Source organism: Bos grunniens, chromosome 26 (assembly GCF_055505025.1).
Source record: "Bos grunniens cultivar Pamir isolate PY7600 chromosome 26, Bosgru_T2T1.0, whole genome shotgun sequence".
Taxonomy (NCBI): domain Eukaryota; kingdom Metazoa; phylum Chordata; class Mammalia; order Artiodactyla; family Bovidae; genus Bos; species Bos grunniens.
In genome coordinates, this window is record NC_141190.1 from 47,910,525 (window position 1) to 47,920,576 (window position 10,052).

The 10,052-nt window shown below is 46.2% G+C and overlaps 1 long non-coding RNA gene across 1 annotated transcript; it reads left to right on the top strand.

Moving 5' to 3' along the window:
- Positions 1-932: 932 nt before the first annotated feature.
- Positions 933-2,405, top strand: LOC147344545 (uncharacterized). The gene is made up of 2 exons (XR_015155439.1): positions 933-1,029; positions 1,518-2,405. It is a non-coding gene; the product is annotated as an uncharacterized LOC147344545 (long non-coding RNA).
- The last annotated feature ends 7,647 nt before the right edge of the window (positions 2,406-10,052 follow it).

Consider the following 10,052-nt stretch of genomic DNA (forward strand, 5'->3'; position numbering starts at 1 on the left):
GTCCATGTGTCTCATGGAATATTTGCTCCTGGCTCCTGATTCTTCTGGATTCCTGGCTCTGGAGTCCCTCTCTGGATGCTGTGGGCTCTAGAGCAGGAATTTCTGAAGCAGATGAATTATAGATACCCTGAGCAGGGCATTTCATACTGCTGTCTCCCAGGAGCAGTTTGTATTTGCCTCCCAGTCAAACCGGGGAGAAGCCAGACTGTCACTGAACAGCCATCCTGCTGTGGGTCAGGGGGTCAGCCCCTTGCCCAAACCATTGTCCCTGCCTCATTGATGGCTGGACATCACGGGAACACACATGCTTAGAATTTGCTGGAACAATCATAGCCATCCTGAAACCATGCTCAAACCTTAGAGTCCCTGGACTAGCTTCTGAAAGGCTGCCCATGTGGACGGTGAAGGAGCTTCCTGGAGGGGAAAAAAAAAAAATCAGTCATGGTCACCCCCAGACATGAGAGCCCAACTTGAAGTTCCTTCTTGAATTTCCAAAGGCACGTGGAGGTAGTTTGTGAACCAGGAATCCTCTCAGTTCTCTTTCACTTTTCTCTGCTTCTTTCCCTGTCTAATTTGATCTCCTTCTTCCAAAAACAGGTCTCAAGAGCTTCTGGGTTTGGCTTGGGAACCTCTTATCAGAGGTTTAGAGCTTTCCTGATGGCTCAGATGGCAAAGACTGTGCCTGCAATGCAGGAAACTGGGGTTTGATCTTTGGGTTGGGAAGATCCCCTGGAGAAGGGGATGGCTACCCACTCTAGTATTCTTGCCTTGGAAACCCCATGGATAGAGGAGACTGGCAGGCTACAGTCCATGGGGACTGTAAGGGGACACAAAGAATTGGACATGACTGAGCTACTAACACTTCCACTTTTATCAAAGGTTTAGTTCTGTTGTGAGGAAAGACCTAGGGCTCATTCAGGAGCTGTGTGTCTTCCAGGTTTGCAGAAGGACACACAGAATGCTTCTCATCCAAGGGAGCAACTTGAAAAAGCTTGAACTTTGCCAGACCCCACATACAGAAGTCTGCTTGTATGTGTGCTCTCGCATGCAGTATCACCACGGGAAAGTTGGAGTCCTTGTTTTTGCTTATCCACATGTGTATGGGTGTCAAGGACACGACTGAGTGACTGAACTGAACTAGTGTCAATTAAGTGCTTTACGGTAAACCATCAAATTATCTCTTTCGTTGTCGTCTTTCAGTCACTCAGTCATGTCCAACTCTTAGCGACTCCATGGAAATGCAGCACTCCGGGTTTCCCGTCCTTCACTATCTCCCGGAGTTTTCTCAAATCCATGTCTGTTGAGTCAGTGATGCCATCTAACCATCTCACCCTCTGTCATCACCTTCTCTTCTTGCCTTCAATCTTTCCCGGCATCAGGGTCTTTTCCGATAAGTCGGCTCTTTGCATCTGGTGGCTGAAATATTAGAGCTTCAGCTTCAGCATCAGTCCTTCCAATGAATATTCAGTGTTGATTTCCTTTAGGATTGACTGGTTTGATCTCCTTTCTGTCCACAGGACTCTCACGAGTCTTCTTCAGCACCACAGTTTGAAAGCATCATTTCTTCAGCACTCAGCCTTCTTTATGATCCAACTCTCACATCTATACATGACTACTGGGAAAACCACGGCCTTGACAAAATATCTCAGAATGCTTTAAAAAGCATTTGGGGATTTTTAGATAGAAAGGTGCTATCTAAAATGGCATTCTGTCTGTGTTTAGTACAACAGCTAGGTCCTTGAAACATTAAGTTCATGAATCAGACTCAGAAATTTCTGGAAATTAAGAGTCAAGGTTCCCATGGCAACCTCCTTTTTTCCATTACACACATTTATAATGACGTTTCTTTTATTACTCAATCCCATAGTAATATTCCACGAGACACACAATGAGGCTATATTTTTAGAGAAATGGCTAACTGTGAGACAGAAAAAAAATATACTGACACCTCATCCCACTAGTTGAGTATCAGAAGGTCTACCACTGTGAGCAGAGATTTACAGCCTGGATCTTCTAACTTTTTTCATGCTTTCATCCTGGACGTTATGAGCACTCCTACTTCATTAGAAGAGCTTTGGACAGCAACATGTAAACCCGCCGCCGTGGCCTGGCCCGCTCCCCCATCTCTGGCATTAAAAAAAAAAAAAAAAGAGCCCTGACCTTGAAGATCTTTTAACATATGTGAAACGTGTCATTGTAGACCAAGGCTGGACCTGTGAAATCCCATCCTAAGTCCTCTTTTTCAGCTGGATGCATCAAGCACAGAGAAGAGATCACATCCCATGAACCCACAAGGACCCCGGGAAGCCACACAGAATGTCAACCAGACACGCTATCCTGGAGCAACTACCTGAATAATGTACATTTAAAGAAAACTCGTATTAAAACAAACACAAAGACATAAAGTCCTTGAATGTAAAGTGTGTGTGTGAAGTTGCACAACACCACACAAGGTCTCATTCGGCAGATGCTTATGGGGCTCCTGCAAAAGTCGAGGCACCCTTCTAGGCTCTTTGCAGCTAAAACTCTCCAAGCACACACCACGGGCCAGGCACTGACCTGAGCATTTCACTATCTCCCTTTGATTTTCACGAGCGCCTTAGAACTCCATTTTCCAGATGACAACATTGAGGCAAATGCACTTCAAGCAACTTGCCCAGAGTTAGAGCTTGGGGAGTGGTCTAGTTCTAGTATCTGAGATCCAACCTTGAGCTGGATTGCCTTAAAACTTTACAGAAACATCCCACTTTCTCGTAGCTTCCATAATCTCCAAATACCAAACTCCTCGATAAGGACCCACAGCTCATTTTCCTGACTCTGCCTGGCACTACCCCCTGGTGTGCGGTCCTTACCCAGCGAGGAGTCTGGTGGGGGATGTGATACGTGCTCCGTAGCTGCCTTCCACTTCCCACCCTTGGACCAGGGCTGGCCAGGCTTTAGCTGAGACCAGATCCTTTCTCACCTACTCCTTTCTTATCTTGCTCCTGGTTCTCCTGTTAAAGGTGTTTCCAGAAGCTCATTCCTGCAATTAGCCACAAGCATCTGAAACCCTGCCTCAGGCTCTGCTTCAGGGAACCTGACCTAAGGCAGAAGCCATACTAAGGTGCCCTTGAGGTCCGAGGTGTTGTAAACAGGGCTACAGAACACAGAGGCATCCTATAGCCAACAGAAATCTACCTGCTGAAATGAACCTGTGCTTCAGATATGCAACACAAGTACAGAAACCTGGGGAAGGAAATATTACATTCACTTAAAATTCTCATAGAGATGGAAGTGGCCAGAACACCAATTAGAGACAGTGTGTTCATTTCCTGGGGCTGCCACGAGAAACGACCGCAGACAAACGGGCGGCTTAAAACCACAGCTCTCTCTATTCCCTCGAGGTTCTAGAGGCCAGAAGTACAAATCCAAGGTCTGAGCAGAGTGAATTCCTTCTGCAGGTTCTGAGAGAGGATCTGTCTGCTGCCTCCCTCCCAGCTCCTCAGGAGCTCCTGGTGGTCCTCGGTGTTCTTCATTTTTAAAGGCATCACTCCCAGGCTGCCTCCATCTTCCGTCTTCATTAGACCTTCCTGCTGCACATCTCTGTTGCCCCACTCTTTTCAAAAAAACATTTATTTGTCTGGGGCATTGGGCCTAGTTGTCGCACATGAGATCCATCACCACTGTGTCATGCAGGAACTTTTACCGTGGCTTGCAGCCTCTCTAACTGTGGCAGTCGAGCTTAGCTGATCACTGAATGCTGGATCTTACTTCCCTGACCAGAGATTGAACCCACATCCCTTGCCATTGCAAGGCGGATTCTTAACCGCTGAACCAGCGAGGAAGTCCCTCCCCTTCTTCTTAGTAGGACTCTTGTCCTTGTATTTGAGACTCACCTTAAGTCAAGTAAGATCTCTTTTCAATGAGTCTTCAGTTAATTACATCTGCAAAGACCCTTTAGTCAAATAAGGTCACATTCATAGACTCTTGGTAGATATATATCTTTTTATTGTGGGATGGGGTGGGGTGGGGTGGGATACAATTCAACCTGTTATGGCTATACTTGTAATCTGAGGTCCTTTGCCAAGATCCAAAAAGTGAGACTCAAGATGCTATCAGCAACCAGGGTTTCTTCCCTGCACTCTGCCCACAGGTCCTCAGGGGTGCAATGCCGCTCCCAGAGTCACTAGGAGCAAATGGCTTCTCCACCGGCACTCTTGCCAGACATCATAAAGGACTGGGGCGAGCGCCAAAAGCCAAGCAGCTCTAAAGCAGTAATCCTCTTAGAATCCTTCCTTGACAGCAGGTGATATGCAATTTGAAATCTCAGAACCTTTGAATGACTAAGAATTTGGCCCTGAGTTTATTCATAAACCTCTACAGCCAAGACAGATTTACATGAAGTCATTAGAGTTAAAAAAAAAAAAATCCAACCTTCCACCTGGAATAGTCAGCTTACTCATTTCTTGGTCGCCTCTCACTTTTCAGAGCTCTCAATCACATGTGACACTCCTCTGAATTCATGATTTACCTTTATAGTCATGGGAGCAGGCATCGCACCTCTGACTGCAAAGCTTCAGGGCAAAGGGCATCCTTAAGAACTCGAGGTGAGTGTGCAGGAGAAGCTTCATCTTCGAATTGTCTCCAAAGACCCCGTGTGGACCACCAGAACCACCAACAGTCCTGGTTGGGTCTCCACTTGCACCTCCTGCTCTTAGGAAGTTTTCCCTCCATGTACTAAAGAAAAGCATGGTCTGTAGCAATGGGAGCCTGGAACACTTTGGAAAAAATTAAACCTTCTGGTCACATGACAATGGTCATATTAGAGCAATTACAGTGAATCCTTGTTTGTGTCCCAAAGCATCATCTGATTGTAAAGACACAGAAAGTGGTGGGAGAGATACTATGGCCAGTGTGAATCATGATGGAGCTTCACCAGAGACAGATGCAGATGTCTCTCACCAAATTCAAAGAGTTGGGTTCAGCAGGATCTTTGCTGCAGGCAAGCAAATGGAGGTATGGAGACAAGACTGTGTATCATGGTTCCATCAAAACCAGGAGCTCCTAAGATGCTGTGAATCATAAAGAAAATTGGCTGCAGCATCAAAATATTCTCTCCTATGTGATTAATTTGGTCAATAGGAAGCCAACAGAGCTAGGTGATGATTTGTTTCAAAATCAAGTGATTCTATATGCAAAACTAGGAATTACAGCTCATGATTATGATATTATCATTAATACAATTATTTTTAATTAAGAATTTTTATTAGCCCTCATCAACTGAAGTAATAGCTGTGTAGTGAAATAGATTCACTCCCCAGATATGAAAAGACCTCCATGAGGACAAAGAGCCAAGCAAAAATGATGCAATTTTGATGCCAAGGCTGTCTTCCAGAAACGACTGGGCACTTGTTCTGGTGGAGATTTTTTCTAAAATTTATCAGTTTCCCAGTTTCTGATCCGAGTCACCCAAGGACTAGGCCAGAACCTTCGGGTCCAGTGCCACATCCCCAGGGAAGACCTAGATCTTTAATCCTTTCAGATGCTCTGGCTGTGGACGCAGAAATACGCATCAACCTTGGAAAACATGCACTTCGCCGTCCATTATTGTCCAAAAGGCCCCGTGTCCCCTGGGGAGTCACCTGTCTCTCGGGGCAGTAGGCACCCTCTCAGTTAAACACAAAGGCTATTGGTAGTGTATCTGGAGCTGAAACTACCTCCACTAACCAACGTAAGACTCATCTTATTATAATTAACATCAGTATATTTCTTTATATCCACAGCCTCTTGGAGGAGCTAATGCAAAACAAACCAAAGGGAGAAAAAAAAAAATCTCAATTGTTTGGGGGATTTTAAGAGAATTCTTTAATATCAGATTAAGCCCATTTTGATTGTAAATCTATTTTCAGCTCAACATTACCAAAGAATATTACAAGAAAACTCTGTTTTATGAAGTTATTATGATTTAAACCGTTCTCTCTCTGCTCTTTCTCTCCGACTCTCTCTCACACACATTCATTCTCTAGAGGATCTAAAAATAAGCCTCAAGCTATACATGTCAGTGCTCCAGGTTTATGCCACAGACTAAGGAGTTTTTCAGAAAATACCTTTATTATTTTCTGGGGTTCCCCTGCAGAATCTGGAAGCAGAGATGGTTTAGCTCTGAACCATAGGGAGAGCAGGGCTGTCTAAGGGACAGGATGGCCATCACCGTCATCCTCATTCTTGTCACAACCAGCATTGGCTGTTTTCTAACAGCTGAAAAGTCCGTGATGGCCCGATTTCAATAGGCATCTTTACCCTGCGGGATTTCAACCCAGCCAGTTCCCCTGTGCGTGCAGGTCTCAGCTGTGTGTGTAAAACACTCACTGCTGTTTTTTTTGAAACTACAAGGGCAAAGTGAAAGCCCTGGCAAGGTGGTATTTCTGGGAAGAGTTTGCACATATATTTTGGAAAAAGAAAAAAAAGAGGCATGATTTAAGAAGGGTGCTGAGTGTGCCCTGGGGGTGTGGTGTAAGCGCTGTGCCTTCTCGGAGCCCCTGCCCAGCACAGGATTGCCCGCCTCCAGCTGCAGAATTGTGGACCTGCAGGTCGGCTCTGAGGCCCACTTGGCCTCCACACGTGAAGCAGAGATGAGTGGATGCCATCTGGCAGCCGTGGTTTGTTTCCGAGCCCTGAATGCTTGCCTGCCTGCGTGCTTGCCAACACAGAACCCGGACCATCGGATGGGGAAAAGTGTTTTCAGTGATGGCCAGGCCCCAGACAACCCTGACAAGCAGACCACTTCTTACTGAAGCCAATGACCAGAGGGTCGGGGGAGTGTACACTTGGCCAGCTCCTGTGAACATTACCTCGTGGCCGGTTGTCATACATGGACGAAAAGATGCATTCACTGTGATGTGCTCATCGACCAGCTACTAGGTTAACTCAGTAGGTAGGAAATTAATCTATGGATAAAAACAAATGAAAAATGTAACAATTTCCTCATAACAGCTTAGGTCTGACTCTGATGATGTTTTGGGGTGTTCCCTGAAATCAGCAAGCTAGGGAGTAGCATTTAGGCCTCCCTGTAGCTTCATCACTCACTGTATGAATTTGTCACTCAGATGTGGCCCGACTGATGGCACTGCTATGACTCTACAGTTCCTAGTTGTCCCAGGAATAAGAGCAGTGCGAGCAGCCTCACTCACTGAGCCTGTTATGTGCCAAACCCGGCGCAAGTCACTTGGTAGCCAGCGGCTCATTAAGCAGATGCTGCACAATATCCACTACTTCTTAGATGGGCATTCGGTCACAATTTAATATTTCTGAAACTGGCATCTGTCTTGTGACTCATAATGCCTTCTGGCAAAAAGAAACACATTATGTATGTGTGTCAATTAAAAAAATATGTCATGGGTTTAAAGTCACTTTAAAATAGAGGTGATGTAATATGATGATCCCCATTTCACAGATGAGGCAAACTGAGATGGAGACAGAGACCGCCCAGCAGCACACAGCCTGTAGGTGGCTGGCGGGCTTCCAGTCCAGTTCTCTCTCCTGGAGAAGTTTGCTCTTGCTGCTGTTCCCATATGAACAAATTTGAGGGAAGCACAGAAGTCTCTCAGAAACGGGACCTATGAGGTGGCCAAAGCAGGACTGGCAGCATCATGGTGGACTTGGAGATGGTCATACCGAGTGACGTACGTCAGACAGGGAAAGACACCAGAAATATCACTTAAGTTGTTTGTGACTCCATGGACTGCAGCCCACCAGGCTCCTCTGTCTATGGGATTTCTCAGGCAAGAATACTGAAGGGATTGCCATTCCCTTCTCCAGGAGCTCTTCCCAACCCGGGGGTCAAACCCACGTCTGCAAGTCTCCTGCGTTGGCAGGCAGATTCTTTACTGCTGACCCGCCAGGGAAGCCTATGCTAACACTTACATGTGTAACCTAAAAAAACGGTGCAGATGAACTTATTTACAAAACAGAAGCAGAGTCATCAATGTAGAAAACGAATATATGGTTGCTTGGGGGGAGAAGAGGGAGAGAAGAATTGGAAGATCGGGATTGATAAATACACATGACTATACATGTATATAAAATAGATAACTGACAAGGGCCTGCTGAACGGCACAGGGAGCTCTCCTCAATCCTCTGTAGTGGCCTCTATGGGAAAAGAATCTAAAAAAGACTGTATCTGCCTGCGTAAATGGTTCACTTTGCTGTACACCTGAAACTAACACAATAGTGCAAATCAACTACACTCCAATACAATAAGAAAAAGAAGAAACAATAAAATTGGGATGAATTTATAAGGCAAAGAAAATTAAACTTTGTGCTCAATTAGTGAAGAGTCTAAGCAGAGTCTGGGTTTGGGGAAGTCAGTTAAAGGAGTAACAGGGTTTGTCAGGACGTCCCTGGTGGTCCAGTGGTTAAGAATCTGCCTTTTGATGCAGGGGATGTGGGTTCCATCCCTGGTCAGGGGGCTAAGATCGTACATGGCTCGGGGAAACTAAGCCCACTCCACAACAAGAGCAGTCCTCGTACCTCAATGAGAACACAGCCAAAATTTTAAAAAAAGAAAAAAAAAAGGAGCAAGGTTTGTTCATACAGGTTTCTCAGCCCAAACTCCTGATCATGAGTGACAAGGCTGTCCAGATGCATGGGGGGTGGGGGGTGGGGGGTGGGGGGTGTCTTTCACACGGGAGAGTCATTTCCTGCTTTCAGGGAGACAGAGGAGGGTCAGAGTGTCCGTCTTGCATTTCTTAAGTAACTTCAATTCAGAGTCAACAACATGCCACAGAGATGTATTTGGGGGATGCCTGCTCCAAGTCTAAGACCTCCACCATCAAGAAGTGAGAGCTCCCAGGTTGCCAGGCCTTTTTGGGTTGGGTCTGAGGGATCAGTGACTGATCCCCCATGCACAGTCATAAGCACGCAGGATTGAGGTGGGTGGGGGTACGTTCCCACCACCCTGACCAAAATCCCCGCCTGGGAAGGTGGTGGTTCCCTGTACCAGGCACCTGCCTGGGGCTCTGGGAACTGAGTTGGCCAGTGGGCAGATTCTCAGAGACCTGGTATTTTAGTCTGATCTCCCTCTCTGCCACCTCTTACTTTCTCCTCATAGGTTTCTTCATTTCCTTCTTGTCTCCTTTCTTGAGCATCTTGGTGATGACCACACGTTTTGCAGGTCACGGATTAACTACACAAAAGCTCCAAAAGTCACCACCTCTCCCGCAGTCAGTTACTGACCTGAAATCAAGAATTTGTCATTTTTGTTTGTAGTAGCAATGGCATGTGTTGCTTTCAGCATAACTGTGTGGTCCAGATGATACACATTAAATAGGAAGCACTTGCCAATGACTTATGACAGATTTAAAAAGTGACTCCATCCTTGTTATTTTATACCCAGATAAACAGTCTTAAGGTATTAAAACTTGTGACTTAGCTAATGCGGGACAGTGGTTGCTTTACAGAAAGGGAAACTTCTTCCTAAGGCCTTTCAATCTCCTGATGATCTGGCTCCCAGGATCCCCACTTGCATGGCCTCCAGGTCTCCCCCACAAACCGAGCTCCAGGACTTACTGGAGTCCAGGCTTCAGACCCCTGCTGGAGTGGGCCGTCCACTCTCCAAGGTGCTGCATCTCTGAGACCAGTTTCTCCAGGGCACACGCTCTGCCCTTCACTTGATTTATTTCTGTCATGGGTCAAGTTTAGTTCTGGCGTCTTGAATCTGAAGGCCCTAAGGATTACTCCTGGGACAAGAGGTGCGAGGAAGCGCATGGGAAGAACGCGTTTCCTAAAGCCATGTGTTCTCACGAAGCCAGAGTGCAGGTGACTGAAGTGACCTCTTCCCAGCCAGGCCTGTTCTCAAGTTGGTCCTGATCAGGAGCCCCAGTGAGCAAGGCCAATGGCTAATGTGCCTCTGCTGAAAGGTTCTGGCCAAACACCACAGAGCTTCTGACTCTTTTAGGAAGAAATAGCATTAAAATATGCCATTTTTCTCCCCCAAAGAAAGTGCTTTTGTCTGTGATTCATAAGCCCTTCCTTCTCTCTGACCCCACTTCCTCCAGCTCCTCAGGACCCAGCTT